Source organism: Echinops telfairi, unplaced genomic scaffold (assembly GCF_000313985.2).
Source record: "Echinops telfairi isolate 266 unplaced genomic scaffold, ASM31398v2 ScPeMD7_3533;HRSCAF=4204_1, whole genome shotgun sequence".
Classification (NCBI taxonomy): domain Eukaryota; kingdom Metazoa; phylum Chordata; class Mammalia; order Afrosoricida; family Tenrecidae; genus Echinops; species Echinops telfairi.
In genome coordinates, this window is record NW_022107432.1 from 26,061,485 (window position 1) to 26,081,547 (window position 20,063).

The window sequence follows — 20,063 nt, forward strand, 5'->3', positions numbered from 1 at the left end:
GAAAACATCTGGAAGTAAGAGAGCCTATTCTTCCACTTCACAATGAATACACTTGCCCAAGGTCACACACAGGGTCAGTGGCAGAGCTTAGACTTGAATCCAGGCAGCCTGAGTATTTGAGCAGAGCCCCAACCTGGGAAGAAACCACAGACCAAACTCACTGCCTTCGAGTCCATGCTGCCTCACAGCGACCCCATAGGACAGGGAGAACTGTCCCCATGTGTTCCCGAGACTGGAACTCTTCGCAGGAGTAGAAAGCCCAGTCTTTCTCTTCTGGAGTGGCTGATGATTTCAAACGGCTGACCTTGCAGATAGCAGCCAAATGTATATCCACTATACCACTAGGGCTCCTTCAACCTGAGAAGACAGAGACCAATATTCCGGAAAGGAAACTAAAGCCCAACCAAGGTGCACTGCACTTCCCTGCTTCAGTTCTGGTCCCCAGATGGCAGGGATGTGTAGAGGAAGGCTCCCCAGGTCTGTGGTATTGACCCTGAGACAACATGGGCAGAAGAGCGAAGCCCAAGCCTGGGACAGGGTCAACAGGAGAAGCATAAAGCATCCATCACTAGGCTGAGCCTGGAGGTCCACAGATGTCCAAAGAGGACTTCTCAACAGATGGCTGGGAGCCCTGGGAAGAGAAAGCAGAGTGCCGGGACCCAACATGGGTCCGCGCGAGAGAGGCGAATCATTGTATCAGATCCACAGGAGACACGGTGGGCCCGTTGTTCTCAGACCTCATTTGCTCTGATCCTCGTCATTCTTGTTGGGGAGGGGGAGGTGGGGGCTCCCCAGTCACCGCCCTCCATACACATCCATTCTTTATGACTGTCGCCTCTCCCACCCATTTCCCTGGGGCTTGGTCAGAATCTCCAGGGTGGCCCATCTGGTTGAAAACATTCCACGGATTTCCATTGGTGAGAGAATACCACAGCTGCATAGGATATTTGACACAAGCCAGAGCTTTTTAGGAGCAAAATGGAGCAAAGGGGGCTGAGGAAGTGGACTTGTAGTCGGTTGGCTAACTTGAATGCTTAATCAATTGGTGGGGCCATGCAAGACAACCTCTAGCTTGTGCCCCAACATCTCTCTCCATTTCTGGACTGCTCGATACGTTTTCATATCGACATGGATAAAGACTCGGGGAGACGTGCTTGGGAAATTGGCATCTCTACAAAACTAGGAACACAGACCGATCTAATCAATGGCAGAACAAAACTTTAAATGATCTTGATAAACTAGTCCCCTGAACTAAAACCAGTGTCATGCATTGCGATTCGAGGACTCAAGAACATAAGCTCAAGGGGAGGACACCTGGGCCTGACTGGAAAGATATGGGTCACGGGTTCTAAGAATTAGCCTGGAACCCTGGGAGTGTGGTGGTTTTCCATTGGGCTGTTAGCTGCAAGATCAGCAATTTGAAATCACCAGCCAACTCCTTGGGAGAAAGGCGACGCTTTCTAAGGTAGACATCATGCTTGGTCAAGTGGAGGGACAGCGAAAGGAGGAAGGCCTTCAAGGAGATGGATGGACACAGTGGCCGCAACAACGGACTCGGGCATCGGGTCAATTGTGAGGACGGCTCAGGACCGGGCAGTGCTGCGTTCTGTTGTGCATAGGTCGCTATGGGTCAGAACCAACTCCATGGCGCCAGACAACAACAGTTACTGCCTCCAAAGGCCACAGGAGCAATTCTCCCCTGTCCTAATGCATCACTCTGAGTCGGAATCGCAGTGAGTTTTTGTTTTGTGTCAAGAACAGCATGACAGAGCGGTCAAAAGATTCATATTGCCTTCGGTGGTGTTAGTAGAGGTATAGTACTCGGATCATGGGAGGTTATGATTCTACTGAGTGATCTGGGCTGGCTCCTGCAGCGTTGTAATAGGTTTCATCTGGGCCCGCAGTCTGAAGAGTCCTGCTCCTGAACTGCCATGGACACTCCTGCCAGTTGGCATGAGTGGGATTCTGGAAGTGTGTGTGAGATGGGTGAAGGTTACCTTGGAGATGAGGGCCCTTAGACAATGAATTATCGCTCTCTTAACCTATCTAAAGGAGGCTTGGCGGCATCGTGACTTACACTGTGGACTGCTAACCACAAGCTCAGTTGTTTGAGTCATGTCTTCCTCCTGAGGAGAGCCTGTGGAACTTTCTGCCCCTTTAAAGATTCCCGTTCTCCGAAACCACAGGGGCAGTGCTGCCTTCTCCTAGAGCAACGGTTCTCAACCTGTGGGCCGTGACCCCTTTGGGGGTTGAATGACCCTTTCACAGAGGTCGCCTTATTCATAACAGTAGCAAAATGACAGTGATGAAGTAGCAATGAAAATAATGTTATGGTTGGGGGGTCACCACCACGTGAGGACTGTATGAATGGGTGGCAACATTAGGAAGGTGGAGAGCCGCTGCTCTAGAGGGTCGTTATGAGTCAGGATCAACCCGGGAGCCATGGGTTTGCTTTTCACATAGCTGAATAATTGATAAGCAGAGGAGGGAAACCACACCCAGACAAAGCAATATCAGGGCTTTGTTTTTTAAAAAGTCTCAGGGCAGCAGCCTTGCATACCTCTGTGGTGGCCTCCACTGTCTGGAAGGGAAGTAATTTGGCTTCGTTCCTCTCTCCCTCTGTGGTACATTCTATTTATGTGCACGCGTCTCTGTAGCCCTAGCCCTTTGCAAGTCCTGGCCCGTAAAGGCCAATCAGCCAGCATTTGGTGAACACAACAGGATGGAAAGGGGCCTCAGAGAGCCGCCCAGCACAGCAGAAGCAACAGCTTACCCCAAGTAGTGGGGGTAGGGTTGGGGGGCACGTTTCAAGCATAGCAGTGCTGCCTTCATGCCAGGGATATGGAAGGGCAGATGGACTTCTGGCAGGAGTGGGATCATCCCACTTGGACACGCCATTTCTTGATAATCGACGGGCCTTCTTCAGATTTTTGTCCTCCTGTGATCAAAATACCATGGCCGCCACTCTTGCACAATCCACTTCCTTTTACCAGCTGGGGTCACAATGGCATCTTGTAAGACAGGTCTTACGAAAGTGGATCGGAGCCCTGAGGGAGATGCCGGGCAGGCATGGGCCTGGTATCTGCAAACCCACTAGCCACTCTGTGGCAGAAAGATGAGGCTGTCTGCGCCTGCCGAGACTGACAGCCCTGGAGGCCACATCAGTTCCCTGAGTTGGAAATGAACCCAAAGGCAAGGGGTGCCCGGGTGGTGCAGTAGTTACTTGTTGGGCTAGTAACCCCAAGGTCAGTTGTTTGAACCCTCCAGGAGAAAGATGAGGCTTTCTGCCTCCATCAAGATTTAGAGCCTCTGAGACCCACAGGGGCAGTCTCTCTGTCCTACGGGGCCTCTGTGAGTCCGCATGGACTTGATGGCCGTGGGTAGTGGGCTTGTGGAGTTTCAGTCCCAGGAGCTGAGGTGAGCACCTGGGACCTCTCTAGAGCCTCCCCAAGACCAACTGCACTTGGAGACAGGTCCCCCTTGACCACTCCAGCGTCCTGTGGAAGCCCTGGGAAGTTGTGAGCCAGGTCTGACAGCTTCAGGATTGAGGCTCCACTGCAGGGTTGGGGGACAGCAGAGGCAGCGGTGACCCCACCTCATAGGTAACTAGAAAGGGCTGGAGTTTGGCTGAGGCACAGTATCACCTGATGGTCCTGGCTGACCTCACGCTGCTCAAAGATGGCACCGGGGCAGGATCTAGCCTTTGCCCTGTATCACGTGGGGGGTGAGGGGGGTGGGGGAGCTACCCCATCTCTCAAGCCCAGGTCCTGACCTTTTAGGAGGCGGCTGGCATTAGTTAGTGCTGCAGTCTCATCAGCGAGAGGGCATGGGGGTGGGGAAGAGGATGGCAGATACTACAAAGAAGGGGCCCTCCTCACCTGGAGAGGCCAACAGCCCCTCACAGCTGGGCCTCATCCCTGGTGTGACACGGAAAGTGAAGAGCCCTGCATGTCATTATCAGCCCAAATGACATTCACAAACACTTGTTTCCAAGAGTCATCAAGAACATCTGTCACCAGCATGATGTTCCAACAGTCCCCAGGAGAGCCAGGGGAATGGCAAGCATGCTTTTAAAAGCACAGTGTGGAATTAGCCAGGAGGCAGCCTCCTCTTCCTGTTGATCATTAGGGTTCCATCATCTCCAGGTAGGGAAAGGGGGTGGGGTATGAGAGAGACTCTGGGCGGGGTAGAGGGGAAGGCAGCTCCCATCCCTCCCCCCCCCTGCCCCTATGACAGTCTCCCATAACACCTGACACCCCCCACCCTTCCCCTGAGATGATAACGGATGTAGAATTGGTTGCCATTCGCAGAGGCCCCGTGTGACAATGAGATGCTGCTGCCCAGAGCTGTCCCATGGCTGTGAAGACTGTTCTGGCCCGGCCCATTGTTCCTGACCCCAGAGAGGCTCCAGGTTTTCCACCTCCTGACTCTGGGTCGCACTATGCATATCATTGTGATACTACGAACTAGGCCTCCAGCCTCTCACAGACCAGCCCGGTCCACCAGGGTGAGCAGGCTTCCTCAGAGCTTCGAGAGAGGACAGACTCAGAAGAGAGGCCTGGGCATCAAGGCATTCTGCAAATTAGCCACTGGGAACCCTGGGAGAGTGGGCCATCCCATTGAGTTTTGCTGAGCAAGGTGGGCATCTCCCCCTGCTGCTCTGTTTCCCATCTGGGGAAAGGGCACAAGGGCAGATTCAGTGAGTTCCCACCCCATCGGCATCTTGTCAACCAACACCGTCGTGGAGATCTGCCCCCACTGCCATCATGAAAATACAGTCATCTTGGCAATGAGGAAACTTCGCTACTGATGCTGGCACCCTGAGGACAGGAGGAGAGGCTGGTACCCAGAGGTGTTGTCCAAAAGAAGGGGACAGGCTTGGTACAGACCTGTCCCCCGAGAAGGGCGGGGCAGCTTATACTCAGAGTCTGGCCCAGATAACCCAGGGTCTCCTGAGGGGCAAGGGAAGAATGGGGAAAGTTATAAAGATGGGATGAGGCTGGGTGTGGGGCCACAGCTCCCTGGTCAGAGTCTGCTTTGGGTTTTACCAAGTTCTCCATGTTTTTAGAGTCTTGGACTATTAACAGCTGACATCTTCCGTTGGGGATACGCAGGTCAAAGACTACTGCACCGATTTTATGCATGAGGAACCCATGTCTCTAATGCATTGAGCAGATGCCTCAAGGTTACACAAAGCCCAGACCAAAACGGTGGTCTCCTTGTCCAACTGTGCGTGACACCTCTCATTAACATTCAGAGGAGGGTTTGCTAAGGTGGAGACATGGGGTGGGGGCACCAAACAGAAAGACATGGGTAAACACCTGGGAGCATTCTGGAAATTTCTCCTTCGGTTTTATGGTGCCCTTCTGTCTCTATGCTCCAGCAGTGTTGGGATGGAAGGACCAGGAATCCAGAGACAACCTGGGTTCTTACCCAGAAACACTCACCTGCATTAATGCAGGGCAGTGAATGATTTAACCTGCTCTTCTCTCCGAGGTCTCTGTAACTCCCACCCAAATGACCTTTTCTTACAGGGGTCCTGGTAAGAGGGTGGAGGAGGGCACCGAGAGGTTTCACCTGTGGGCAGTTGCTAAAAGGCTCTTTTGACTGGCCATCCTGCTGGGTGTAAAATGAACCCTCTGAGAAGCAGAAGGGAGGATCTCACTAACAGCAAGACCCATGAGTGGAGTGTCTCCCCTGGACCATGAGATCCCTGTGCAGTGAATCTCCTTTATCCGGAAGATAGCTAAGCCATCAAAGGAGCACAGCAGCGAAATCAGGAACCGGAACATGAAGAAGAACAAGTGCACAGAACAAGTACACCTTCATGATTCTGGGCAGGAAGCTGGCTTGTGGAGTGGGGTGCCTCTGGGCACTTAACTGGGGGAGACAGCTTTGCTGATCTGCAGAGTGTGGTTTACTGGATGCAGTCCCTTTGGACACATCATTCAGGGAGCTGGGTTTGTTGACCCACGGGGCTTGCACTGAATGCATTCAGGTTGAGATTTTCAGCCGCGCGTCATACACTTTGGGCCTTTCTTAGCAGACCCGAAAGGACGCGGTGCCATGTCCTGATGAAGAGCTATATCTTGAGCAATTCTCCGTGCCAAAGCCACCTGTGAACACCTGTAAGACGCCCTAGAATAGGAAGCATTGGCTGTGAGCTGGGGTAGCCATTGCAATGAGTAACACAACTGGAATGACAAAGTCGCCAACGTCGTTGGGACCACTTCAGCAGGCCAGCTGCCATGCAGTGAGATAGGGGTGGAGGACTCGCAGAGAAACACGTGTCTGCAGTGAGATTCCAGAGGAGCAACAGGGATGAGCAGAAAAGGCAACATCATGTGACTTAAATTCACAAAGGCTTATATTGCTTTCATAGCAAAGACATTCAGGGGCAGCGAGTCCAGGTCGGGTTTTCTGGCCAGCATGGCGGTCAGGTGACCAGCTCCTTGAGCTTTCTGTTCCACCATCATTCTCACCACAAGCTTCCTGTCCCTGAGGCCTGCAAGAAGGTTCTGAGCTCCACTGACCGGATCTCCCTTGACGACGCAGGAGAGATGCGAAGCAGCAGGGCACAGGCCCAAGAGGGCTTTGCCACAGTCCTACCTGAAGTCCTCCCCCTCTTTAGAGACCTCACTCCATAAGGCTACAGAGCTGGAAAACCAGATGACGAGGTTGGAAGAGATCCAGACATAGGCTGGGTTTCACTCCTTTCCCAATACTTGCAGTTTGGTGGGATTTCTGGGGGTCCCAAAGGAGTGGGCTTCTAATCACAGACTTGCAAAAGGAACATCAGGTTGGTGCAGAGGGGGGACATTTTCCAGGGGTGCCTTCCTTGGGTGTCTCGAAGCAGATCTCTCTGCCTTCCCATCCTGCTCCTCTGTCTCCATGCAAGCAGGTGACAGCCGTCAGAGTCAAACCCTTCAGGGCATCTGTTCGGAGGGGACTACTTTCTCCACATGTCATTCCCTCCTCACTTTCAAACGGCGCTGGCTGGGGACATCTCTGCAGATAGACTCATTAGCGGGGTAAAGGGATTGTAGAGAACATCCTGTCTGTCTGCCTCCTTTCTGAGATGGGGCGGTTTCCCTCTAGGACAGAATCAGAGAACCAGTCCCTTGTGACTTCCATGGGTTTGGTGAGCTGATGGCGTGGGGAGGGCTGTTTATTTCCCACCAGGAAAACCCCAAAGGCAGCTTACTACTGGGATGGGGGCTTGGCCTGGGCAGAGCCTCTGGGACTCCTGAAATGGTGCTCATGGGGGCAGTCCTGAGCATGAGAGCCAGCACTCACTGACAGGTAGACTCTGCCACATGCTGAGGTGACAGTCCAGGGTGTGCAGGGGAACCCGGGGGTCCTGCCCCACAAGGAGGCTTCTCCATCCGACCGTTCCCCAACCCTGGCTGCACAGTGGAATCCTTGGGGACTGGTTTTCTCCTGCCAGGAGAGTCAGCATCAGAGTGGGTAGCACTGGGGCGTCAGTGCTTTAAAGCCCGGAGGAGATTCTCCTGTGCATTTGCGGTGCAAGCTGCATGATTTGGGCAGCGCTAGTGGGCAGAGCAGCTGCAACTCTGATGGCCCAGGCTTTGATCTCTGGGCTTCTGGTGCAGAAAGAATCTAGGGAGGCCTGCATTCCCATCCTGCCTCCCCCATGCAGCAGGCTTGTCACCCCTCTGAGACTTAATTGGATCCATGCCTAGGGCTGTTAACTGCATGGTCAGCAGTTCAAAACTCACAGGGGCTAGTTCTATCCTGTCCTGTATGGTCACCATCTGTGGGCATCAAGTCCATGGCACTGAATTTGGTTTGGTTGTTGTTGTCTGTTTAAGGTGGTGAAAATCATGGAAACAGTTTGTCCAATGTATGAAGTCTCTAAAGCTCTGAGACCAGAGGACCTAGAGGGTGCCTAGCTACCACTACAAACTGCTATGGAAAGGATCACGTTAGAAGGTCCTGGACATAGCAGGAGAAAAATGTGGAGCCAAACTTGAAATCCTAAGAGCAGGCTTACTGATGGGATAGAGGCTAGGGAAATCCCTGAGAAGAGGCTGTTCAGCAGCCTTCAAGCCTGGGAATCAGCTCCCGCGTGTAACTGAAGTTTTAGTGATAAAATAGCCAGGATTGTGGAGATGCATACCTTAGAATAATAATCAGAAGGGTAGTATTTTTCCCAAGGACAAAATTCAGAAGGGTTCAGCAAGAAGGAGGATTGCAATGAGATGAAAGAAAGTGTGAATTGTTGAATGTGTGTCATTTGTGTGAATTGTTGAATGGGAAACTGATGATCTGCTTTGTAAACCTTGACAATAAAATTCACAATAAAATGTCCAAAACAAAATGAAATAAAAATTGCTTCTATATGAGGTTACTGCCCAAAATACAGAGTCTGTATAGATACTTGAGAAATTAAAACTCCACATGCATTTTAGTTACTAGAATAACTTTTCCTAGGCCTCTGCAGCAATGGGGAGCCCTGGTCTTGTAGTAGCTACATGTTGGGCTACTAACTGCAAGGTCAGGAGATCAAAACCACCAGCTGCTCTCTGGGAGGAAGATGAGGCTCTCTACTTCCAGGGAGAGTCACCAATGCAGAAACCCACAGGGGCAGCTCTACCCCGTCCTAGAATGTTGCTCTGCGTCAGAATGGACTCCGTGGCAATGAGTCTGGTTTGGGTCAAGTAGAGAGTGATGGAGCCTTGCTGGTGTCGTGGGTACATGTTGGGCTGAGATCTGTCTGGATGGCAGTGCAAAACCGCCACAAACCCCTCAGGAGAAAGACTGGGCTTGCCGCGCCTGTTCACAGTTGCAGTCTCTGAAACCCGCCGGAGTCACGATGAGTCAGCACTGACCCCATGGCAGTGAGGTGTTGTTGTTGTGTTGCTTACATTGTAAACGTTTTTATTTTATAAATTTTACTTAAGGAATTTTCCACGTCTTCCCTTTTTCATCCACTGGTTACTATTTAGTTCCTCTACATCTTGTAAAAGTTCACCTTCAAGAAAGCCCTTTCTAAGGAGCCATGATTAAATCCATGGCTGTCAAGATACTGTCCAGTGGGCATTAATCTCAGATCGGTCATGATTCTTCTGGTCACACCACTTTAACCTCCATTTTGGACAAACGTCGAACATTTCATGCCTGAAAATTCTGTTATTCCCTTGAGGGCCAACTTTGGATCTGGTGCATTCTGCATTCCTCTGCATTTCAGATATCTTCAACATTGAGTTGAAATCCCTTGCAGTCCCTAAGAAATGTGCAGATTACGCCAATACCTAAGGATCAAAACCCAGGACCTATTAGATTGTTCCTACTACCTACAAAGTTGTCTTGTAGTTCTTCCTCCAGATCCAACCAACAGCAGCTCTGCGAGTAAAGCAAACCACAGAGTTACTCTATGAGGCGTTTCCCACGATGTGGGTATACAGAGAAAGCCCCATCGGGACAGACCTCAACAAATGGCAGTGAGATTTTAAGGAGCCCGGGTAGTGGTGTGAATTAGGTGTTGGATACTACCTCCAACACCAATAGTTCAAATCCACCAGCCCCTCCTGGGGAGAACGTTGAGGTTGTTCATTCTCATAAGGATTGAGAGTCTCAGAAACCCTCGATAGGATTACCATGAGTAGGAACTGACTCGATGGAAATAGGTTTGATGTTTGGAAGCAGAGGGGAAGAAGACCAAAAAGTGAGCGTGTGAGCCTTTGCTATTTCCAGAACATTCTCTTTCCTTCTCCTGCCTCAGGTGCTCCTATGCAGAATGGGAAATAATAATAAACGGCAGAGGTTGAGATAAGATTTGGATGGCCTTGAATTCCACACACAATAGCTGTGTTTTCTAAACAGTTACTGCTAGGGCTTCAAACCAGTCCATCCCAGTTCCACTCTGCCGAACATTTGCATTTCCACTCCAAGATGTATGGAATCAGACTTTCCATCCTAATAAGAATCCCCTGGGGATGTATAGAGAGAGTCAACTGGCAGGCTTGTATAAATATAGAGTTTGGAATCTGAAGCTGGGATGGAGACCAGGCTGAGCCAGTTCAAAGACCTGGTAGTTACATGACAGGTGCCCACCTAAAGGTGTCCCATGTCTTCCTTGGTTCCGTGTCACGCTGGGTTTTCTAGAGAAACAAAACCAGGTACACTCACATGTGCATAAGAAATAACTTTATATCAAGAAAGAAATGTAGACCAAGGAAGCAGCCCGGTCTAGTCCAATTCAAGTCAACAGATCAGATGCTAGTTAGACTTCCCTCCCGACTCACACAGCTGCCTGCTGACGAGGCAGGAAATGGGGAGATTCCATGCCTGTGAGTGCAGAGGTGGGTGGATTTATGGTTGAGAGGCACATGGCGAGACAGCCCCTCCCAGGATTGGCACCCCCAAGCCCGACTCGACATCAGAGACACCTGAAGTCAAAGAGGGACAAGAGATCAAGATGTTCTCCACAACTTCTCCTAAAAAGACCACACCCTGAAGGAGGCGTCACTAAGTGATGACGTGATTCATGGGTGAGCTTCCTCATCTACCCCCACGCAGGTACGAGTTGACATGAAATCTGGCCAGCAGTGGCTCACACTCCCCCAGTGGGCTGTCACCCGGACGAACCCAAGGCCCCACCAGGTGACCCCAGCTTTCCCCCTGGGCAGTTAGAAAGCTGGGGTCAAGCGCTGTGCAGCGCGGTGACCCGTGCTACAGAAAACTCTGGTCTTGGACTCCAGTCTTTAGGGGAGAAGCCACACTTTGACCTTTGATAGCTGAATAGGAGGTGGTGGGGCGTGGGGAGTGGTGGGAAGAGCTTCAAACGTTGGTGGACAATTCCCACTATCAGTAATTCCATTTTTTTTCCTAAGGACTTTTTGAAACCCCCTAGTATTCATTTAGTCAACCAACAAATGTTCATTGAGTATCTGATTTGAGCTTGCCTCCCGTCGAGGTCTGGAACCAGAGAAGTCCAATGCTTGCCTTCAATGAACTTACCTGCTTTGGGGGAGGAGCAGGTGAAGACATGCAAACGCGTGTACTCAGGAGATCAGCCCTGACAAGTGCTATTAGGGGACAGAGACCCGGGCAGGTACTCAAGGAAGGCCCCTGTGTGCCATGACATTGGCGCCAAGCCAAGGTAGGCAGAGGAACATCACCATCACCAGGCAAAGGGCCTGGCGGGGAGCTGGGGGGATGGAGGCGAGAGAAGGGCTAGGCAGTAGCGATGGGTTCCAGTGAGTGGTCAGGGCTTTGACTTTGAAAGCAGGAGCTCCTGGGGATCGAAAGCACTGCAGCAAGAGGATGCTGGCTGGGGGCTAGAGCGGTGTTCTCCAGCCCCGCCTGATGCTCCATGTCCATGCCCACAAAATGGACGCGCCGACTCCTCCCTCCCCAGCCTGGCCCTGCCTGCAGAGGCATGGCAGGGTGTGGGCTTGCTGGGCAAGCAGGAAGCACTCAGGGAAGGATGAACCAACCGCTCAGCAGTTTGCAACACGAGTTGGTGGGCAGAATTTGGGGGCCATCTCTTGGCCAGCTGGGGAACCACGCTGAAGCGCACCGCCCTCACCCCCAGCCTAGGACACTGGGAAGGCTGTGTGACCCCAGGCTGCAGACCAGAGCATCCCTCCCTCCACCGTCAGCATCCGGGCTCCTCCTCCAGCTACCTTCCTCCTGGCTCTCCACCCGTGTCCATCGGTGTACTCTGATACGGAGTAATTATTTATACTCTTGTTTAATTAGCTCATTAGGCGCGTGCTGCAGTATTTCTGGTGATGAATCCCTTTCTCTAGTGGCTCTTACGTGCGGGTTTTGAGGTTGTTGTTTGGGTTTTTTTTGTAGTTTTGGGCGCCTGGGGCTTGGCCGTGGCGATGGCTGCTGCCCTTGTGTGGTGCCAGGTGGCCAGTGATCAGGGGCCTCCTGGCCTGTGCCCCTTCTCCCAGGATGTGCATGGCCTGGTGGGAGGCCGCTGAGGTACTGGGCATGGAGGCAGGAGCTGGGAAGCTGAGATGGTGGCAGCGGCGGCAGCTGGCACCAAACACCAGGGGGATATTTTTACCACCCGTCAAAATGCCACCACGTCTGAGCGCGCGCCAAGGGCTGCCTGCTAGTGCTGCGGCGTTCGCCTCCCCCAAAGTCTGCTTTGATTGTAGCTCGTGCTGAGGATAGTCTGAGTAGAAAGAGGGAGGCTTTGAACGTTCTTGGTCTGGCTGGCTGGGCCAGGGACCGAGCTTCAGCTTCAGTTCCGTAGCAAAAGGGAGCTGGGGTGGGGCCCACCTCATGGAGGAGGGGCCAGGTTCAGACCCCAACCCTCACTCTTCTTTACCCTACTATGAATGGGTCTGGCAGCAAAATCCCATCCCAGAATGTTCCCCTTACAAGTTACCCCGGGGGCCTGGAATTCCACCATTAGAGAGCCCTTTCTTTGTGTGTGTAATGTTCAGGAACCTGGGCGATGCTAAAATGTTTTTTTTCTGAGACCCGCTGGCAGGTGCTAGGGAAGGGATGGAGGACTATATCCGAGCTCTGGGCAGCAGGAAGACCGAGGCAGACAGCCAAGAAGGGAGCATAAAAGACCCTCAGTGCCCTGTTTCCCTGTGTAAACAACTTTGTCAGGGCTGCAGAGAACAAAGGCAGGGTCCTTGGGACCAAGGAGGCCGCTGATTCATCACAACTCCCTTGGACTCAGTGCTTCTGTCTTTTAAAGGGACCCTGTTCTTGTTAACGCTCATCAACAGGAATTGGCCCAGAGCGAGAAAAGGACAGATGAAGGTCGTGCAGGGCAGCCATGCCCTTTCATCAATCCGCTCACGGCCCTTTCCTCCCCTTACCCCCTTGCCCCCCACCCCACCCCAACACTTTTAGGATGCTGCTGAAGGTGGCTCATTGTGGAGAGGGTGGAAGCAGCCCTCCTCTTTCTTTAGAAGATGGTTTAAGCCGTCACCGTTGGGGGTCCCCAGTGAAATCACATTTCCTGCTCGTGATAATTGAAGGGCGGGGGCCACCTGTGAACCCACTGGCAGGTTGGAGTCCATTGCTGGGGCTGTTGTATTAGTATGTCTCAGGGAGGGCTTCCCTGGTTCTCACGGGCCTTCCATTTGACCAAACGCAGTGTCCTTTCCTAGTCCCGAGGCGTCCAGTGAGTGAGCCTGGGTCTCGCCATCCTCCCTTCGAAAGAGAGCCTGGGTATAGTTCTTCTTAGGCTGACTTGTTGGCTCTTCCGGCAGTTTGTGGTGTGTTCAATATTCCTCCCCAACGCCATGCTGCTGAATGCAACCATTCTTCTCATGTGCTCTTATTTCACGGTCTAGCATTCGCATGCATCAAAATCCACCGCCTTCCAGCCCCGAGCGAGCCTGAGTTTCTGTCTTTATCTTCACCAGGGATCAAAACTATTGTTTTAGAACGTTGTGTTCTTGTTATTAGGTCCTGTCGGCTTGGTGCTGACCCATAGTGGGCCTACTGTGCACAACAGCACGGGACACTCCTGGACATGCACCATCCTCGCATGACAGTGGTCGTGTTGCCCTGTTGCCATTCCTTGTGACAGCCACCGTGTCAATCCATCGTGCCTAGGGTCTTCCTCTTTGTTGGCTGTCCCTCCACTTTCCCAGGCACGATGTCCTTCTTCAGGGACTGGTTTCTTTAGATCACATCTTCAAACACGTGACATGAAGGCCTGCCTTAAGGAACGTTCTTGCTGTCCTGATTCCTAGAGCGATTTGTTTCTTTTTCTGGTGGTCCACGGGACTTGCGGGATTCTTGGCCGACAGCGTCATTCAAATGCATCAATCAATTCTTCTGCAGTCTTGCTTGCTCACCGCCCAGCTTCCCGGTGTGTATGAAGCGATTCAAAATACCCTGGCTTGTGTTCGGCGCCTTGGCGCACACGCACACTGACGTCTTTGCTTTTCACCACTTTAAATGGGTCCGTGCAACCGATGCTTCCCAGGGCAAGATCTCATTTGAGTTCCCGAGTGCTGATTGTCCGCGGGTTCATTGCGGCTTCAAGGAGAGTGAAATCTTTGACGGCTTCCGCCGTTCTTTGTGCACCATGACTCGGCCTATTGGTCTCATTGTGCGAGGACTTTAGTTCCGTGTGGTGGAGTTCTCCTGACGAAAGGTTGTAATCTTTGGTCTTCATCGGTAAGTGTGACATATCCGTGATGCTTTCGGAAGCAAGGCTGTGCCATCTGCATACCCCAGGTGGCCAGAGAGCCTTTCTCCAATCACGCTCACCTTCACAGAGTTCCGTCTCCTGGGTTGTTTGCTCAGCATACAGATTGGGTAGGGAGGGGGAAGGATGCAACCCTGACATAGACCTTCCCTGATTTTAACCCAGGCACCCCCTCCTTATTCTGTCCCAACGGGTGACTCAGACCTCTTGGTCTCTGTACAGGGATGAGACAAATAGTTTTGCTTTTACAATGTTGTTGTTGTCAGGTGCCATCAAGTCAGTTCCAACTCATAGCGACTCTATGCCCGACAGAAAGACAGACTGCCCAGTCCTGCTCTACCCTCACAATCGTCCCTACACTCGGGCCCATTGTTGCAGCCACGGTGTCGATGCGTCTCATCCAGAGGTTGGCACCTCCTCGCTGCCCCTTCACTGCACAGTACCTCCGCTTACAGTTCCCAAGATAATTCTTGTGGATCCCCTACTCCTTTCCCTCGCCAATGGCCTTAATCATATGTTCCTTGCCTGTCCTTCATCCGTGCCTTATGTTCTGGGTGTCAGGTGTCAGTCACTCAGGGGACATAGTATCATGAACTGGACACGCTTGCCATCCACGGTACACATTTCCTGGGGAGACAGACATAACGAACTCCTCCTGGGAGCCATTTACCGATTTGGTAGCTGCAGCGTGTCCTGGGGATTGACACACCACGGTGGTCAGGGAAGGCTTCCTGGAGGAGGTGACTCAGAAGGTCAATCAGTGAAGAGACATCACACGGAGGCTTTGTAGATAAAGGAACCAACCTGGCGCAGGAGAGGATTTGAAGTGTGTTCTATGGGACACCCCCCTGGTCCGTCCCAGGTTTGTGACATCCTCTTCCTGGGTGAAGTCCAGCAGTGGATGGGACCCTAGAAGTGACCAGAGCCAAGTAAGGGGAGGTGAGCCACCCTGGGGCCCAGAGCCTCCGGCTTAAGCCTCCTCCTGAATTCTTGATCTGCCATAAAACTTTCACAATTGTACTTGTCTCCTTTCATCCATGCTTTTATGCGGTGAGTCATCTCATCTCTTTTGTTAGAAGTAAGTGGATTGTAAATCACAAAACCAATTGATGGAAATTGGGTCAAAGTGCCAAGTAAATGCAGTTAGGTTTCTTCGCTGGCAACGGTGATCGTAATGAGACCTAACCTTCCTGAGAAAGGGACGGTTCTAAGTGGTTTCCATTTATTGTCATCGTAGCTGCCCTGGAACTCCCCCCCCCCCTCCAACCTGTGACTTTATCTACAGGAAATAGAGTCTTTGATGATGTGTTTTGAATTGTTGAAACATCTCTCCCTCGCGCACACACGCACAACCGGCCAGCCGTGGAATGGAGACTGTGCTGCCAATAGACTGTGCTCCTGGGTGCCACCGCCACCCTCAAGGGATGCGCAGGACCCGTGCCATGTCTGCTGTACCCCAGGCACAGCTTGCTCAGGGGGCTGAGGTCACAGGTCAAACCCATGCACAAGAGGAGCGGACCTCCATGCTCCACAGGGTTTCCATCATTGCCATTCCTTTCTTCCTAGTCCTTCTCAGTCTGGAAGCTCTGCTGAAACCTGTTCAGCAGCATAACACACAAGTCAACCTCCCTGCCACTGAGTTGATGCCGATTCATGGTGACTCTCTAGGACAGGGTAGGACTGCCCCTGAGAGTTCCAGAGACTATAAGTCTTGAGTAGAAAGCTTGGTATTTCTCCCATGGAGTGGCTGGTGGTTTTGAACTGCCAACCTTATGGTTGGCAGCCCAACATCTGCAAACCTCTATGGGCAGATGGGTGGTGCTTGTTCGGGAGGTGCATTGGCTCAGAGTTGAACCTGGGTTTCCCACATGGAAGGCCAGGATTCTCCCTCTGGACTGCCACTATGCCTTCATTGATTAGCTCACCGAATCCTCACGCAGCCCCTGGAAGAAGGCATGGTGATCATCTTGGCCTTGCAGATGAGCAAACAGAAGCATGGAGAGATTAGGAAACGTGCCTGCCTTGTCCCCGCTAGGACTGGAACCCAGGCAAGGTGCAGGTAGCATCCGAGTGCTTTCTCTGTGCCCCCCACAGCCCCAAGAACCTGCCACCAGGGAGGCAGCTATTACTAGAGTGCGCTTCTCAGATGCGATGAGAACCCACAGATGCGATGAGAATCAGACAGGGTGGGTGAGCTGCTGGAGTCTTGCACCTAAGTGGTCTCAGAGTCCGAATTCAAACTCAGGACCCTGCTGTTCCACCAAACTTCTAACTGTCCTGTTTCCTCGAGCAACATGGGTTGAGGCAGATAGGAGTGAATTGGGTAGAAATACGTGACTTGGGACTATGGGTGGTGTGTTCAAAAGAGAGGCCCTGAACCCCATTTTACTTCTAGATGATCCCCTTTCTCAGTCCCCTCATCTGTTAACAAACCCAGAGCCTGTTCCTTGCGGCTCAGAAGCCCCCTGAAGTGACAGAGGAAGGGAGGTCCAGATGAGCATACCTCCACCCACCCCACCTGCAGATGCACAGAGTTATTGTTGCTACTGTTGCCATAGAGACCTTTCTGACTCATGATGACCCCTTGTGCACAGTCGAGCTGCTCCCAAAGGTTGCTAATGGCTGTGACCTTTTTACAGTCGGACCCTTCTGAGGGTCCTCTGGGCGGGTTTCAGCTCCCTGCCTTTTGGCGAGTCAACTCAGAAAACTAAACCCACTCCCCCTCGACGTAATTCCAACTCACAGAGCCCCTCTGTGATGGGAGGGAACTGCTCCTTGGGGTTTCTGCGACTGGGAATCTTTATGCAGGCAGACAGCCTCATCTTACTCACTCTGAGCAGCAGGTGGGTTTGAACTGCCAATCTGGAGGCTAGCAGCCCAACTCTTAACCCACTGTACCACTAGAGCTCCTTTTTGGACGGGTCGTGGACCACTTGGCCATTTGCCCCACTCAGGAACTGTGTGATAAGCAGAGGAATTCGGTGGGTGCAGCAGGAGGGACTCTCAATTAGACAAAAAGAAGAACTTCCCGACAGCGCTCCTGCTGATGCCTGAAGCTTGCAGGCAGGAGGACGCCTCAGCTAAAGGGCCTGGCAGATGAATTCCATGTGGGCAAGTCAGCCGATGCCTGCCCCTCGCCCCTTCTCCAAAGACATGATGGCTGGTCGTGTCCTGGGGTGGTTTAATTTATAACTTGGCATTTGAACTGCGGCTGCTTTTCCTCCCCACGTGGCCTTCTCCTCGGACTGAAATGAAGCCCGGGTCATGGGTTCAACCCTAGTGACAGGGTGTGCTGGCGGAGAGGGAGGAGATGTATGGCTTTGCCTCTGCCCTCAATGAGTCTCATCCCCCAGATCCCCTGTGGCTGGCCACTGCCTCCTCGCTTGGCAAGGCCTGGCCCAGGGCAGGCGGTGGTGGGGCCCAGAGGACAGCACCATGAATCTCTGATGGCAAGGGGCTCCAGCTCTCAGGCGACCAGCGGAGGGAGCAGCCATAGATCACCGCTGGGCTGTTGACCTTGAGTCTTAAGCAAAGTGAAGAATAAAAGGTCATATTTATTCCATCAGAGCCACGGGAGCCATGAAGTATCCAAGTGTGAAGAAAGGTGGTGGTAAATCACTCGGCCCTCTTGGGAACTTGGGTGATCTGTCATCTGGCCCTGTCGCCCGCTGGGCCAGCCGGTGTCTGTGTGAGCATAGATGGAGAAGGAGAATAGATCGGGGGGCAGGGGGAGCTCCAGGACCCCCAAGATAGTGATGTCTCAGGAATGTAGCAGGGCTGGGACTCACTGGGAGGATGCAAAGTTCTTCCCTCAAGAGTCAAGGCTGTGCCTCAGAAGAGAGGCCTGGCAATCTACGTCTTTAAAAGCCAGCCACTGCCAACCCTAGGGAACACCCTGGGCCACCCTGAGCGGGTGTCCACTCAACTCTAACCGGTCTTTGAGGATCCCCAAGAGATCCAGATTCCTAGAATGTAAGATTTCCCTTCCTTCAATGTATTAAATCCCAACTGAGAAAGAGAGAGGGAGAGAGAGAGAGAGAGAGAACTAACAAATGCCACCTTCATCATGAGGCCATTCTAGACCGCCCCCTTGCTGAGCCTGCCCTCCCTAACCCCTACCATTTTCTCCTTCCCTCCCAACTCGGTCTGCGGATACTTCTTTCCCAAGGCACGTCCCTCGTTCTCACCCGCTCAATAAGTTATTGACCATGTATGAGGGTTTTTTTCTCCCTCCCCACCTCCCCCAGCTCCGGGAGGCAGGGTCGTTTGTCAGTTGCGGTCACTACGTGGCCCTGGTGCCTAGAGCAGTGCCCGGCAAATAGCCCGCCCCGTACACATTTCTCACATGAGGGAACACGCTGAGACCTGAGAGGGGCTCTGATCCCACCTCCTCAGCGGGCCAGGGAGGAGCAGAGACGCGGGGGAGGGGGGTGCAGGTGCGGGGGCAGAGTGACTTGTTCTCAATTTCAGGGCAAATTGGGGTCTGGAGTCCTGAGTCAGTGCTCTGGGTCTTGGAATTCGGGGCTGTTTTCACCCCCATCCAGGGATGGATGAAGGGGCTTCCGAAAGTTGGTGGAAAAATTCCACCATCAGTTCCTCCCGTGGCTCAATGGACTTTTCTGAAATCCTCTCATCCTTGCCAATCACATCCTGGTAAGGAGATCTAGGATCGGGAACCTGGGGAGTCCAGGAGGAGTGAGAGGAAGGGGTCACTTGCTTTCTCCCTTCATTTAAAAATAGTAATAAATATACTTTCAACAAGTAGCACAATAGAAAGAGCCTCATGGAGAGGGTGGGAGATAGTGGTGGCAACAGGGCGTTAAAACACACCAATGAGGGGAAGGAGAATGATATTTCCTTCTCTTTTGCACAAGGCCACTAGGAGGGAAACTGACTCTCCACACCTAACCACAGCAGCGAACTCTTGACCCAAAGGGAAGAGCAATGGCCCAGTGGTAAAACCCTTGCCCTCCATGCAGGAGACCCAGGTTCAAGCCCCAGCCAATGCATCCACCCATTGTCTCACAATGGGTGCATTATGTGCTACGACAGTTCTGAGCAGGTTTCCAAAGAGCACCCAGACTAAGATGGACTAGGGAGGAAGACCCGGGGACCTGCTTCCCCAAACCAGCCCACGAAAACCCCATGGATGATGATGGCCCCTTCCCCAAGTGATCCAAGTGATCGTGGGGCATGGCAGCACCAGGCAGTGTTTCCTTCCGCACCCCTGTAAGTCAAGGACCAATTCAATACCAGCTCATGACCACCACCCCTCCAAAGAGCCCCAAACAGGAGAGGCTTCTGAAAGCTCATGGAAAAAAAAATATCGGAAGATCAAGAAACTTTTCGACAAACTGTTTTGGTTTCTGCGAGGGAAAGAAGTCGAGAGTGTTCCTTCCCTGGCAGGAGGGGTGGGGGTAGTGGAAATGAGATGAGAAGTGTTTCGGAAGCATCTCCCCCTCTTAGGACGGTCACTGTGCTCAGTTCTGGGCTTGGGTCCGTGACGTAACCTCGCCTCCACGCTGCACCGGAGTGCAAAGCCCACCCTGACCATGGAGCTGCGCCCAGCGTGGGTCAGGAAGCCTGCTGGTCTCCATGGGTCCTGTCTTCCCAGCCACACTGTGGAGTGGGTCATGTCAGCCATTGCCTTCACGTTTACAACTGAGAAACGGGACGCACAGAGAGGTTCCGTGATGGCCCCACAGTGACACGGCCGAGCTGGGATTTGAGCCTGGGTCTGTCTGATTCTAAAACTCTTCTTCCCTGCACGTCACCCCTGCCGTAGGACACACACCGAAGGAGGGGTGGGTCAACCTTCATCCTCCCTCCCTTCCTGTGAAAAAAAACACAGCCTGCAGGCTATGCCTCCGCTGGCCTTGGGTTCCCAGGAGTTAGCTGACGG

At 52.5% G+C, this 20,063-nt stretch overlaps 1 protein-coding gene and 1 non-coding gene across 2 annotated transcripts in view; one reads left to right on the forward strand and one right to left on the reverse strand.

Annotated features, from left to right (window-relative positions):
• LRFN2 (leucine rich repeat and fibronectin type III domain containing 2) overlaps positions 1-20,063 on the forward strand; it is a 55,070-nt gene that overhangs the window by 9,271 nt on the left and 25,736 nt on the right. The window lies entirely within an intron of this gene.
• LOC115871231 lies at positions 9,324-9,456 on the reverse strand. The gene has a single exon (XR_004047182.1). It is a non-coding gene; the product is annotated as a small nucleolar RNA SNORA18 (small nucleolar RNA).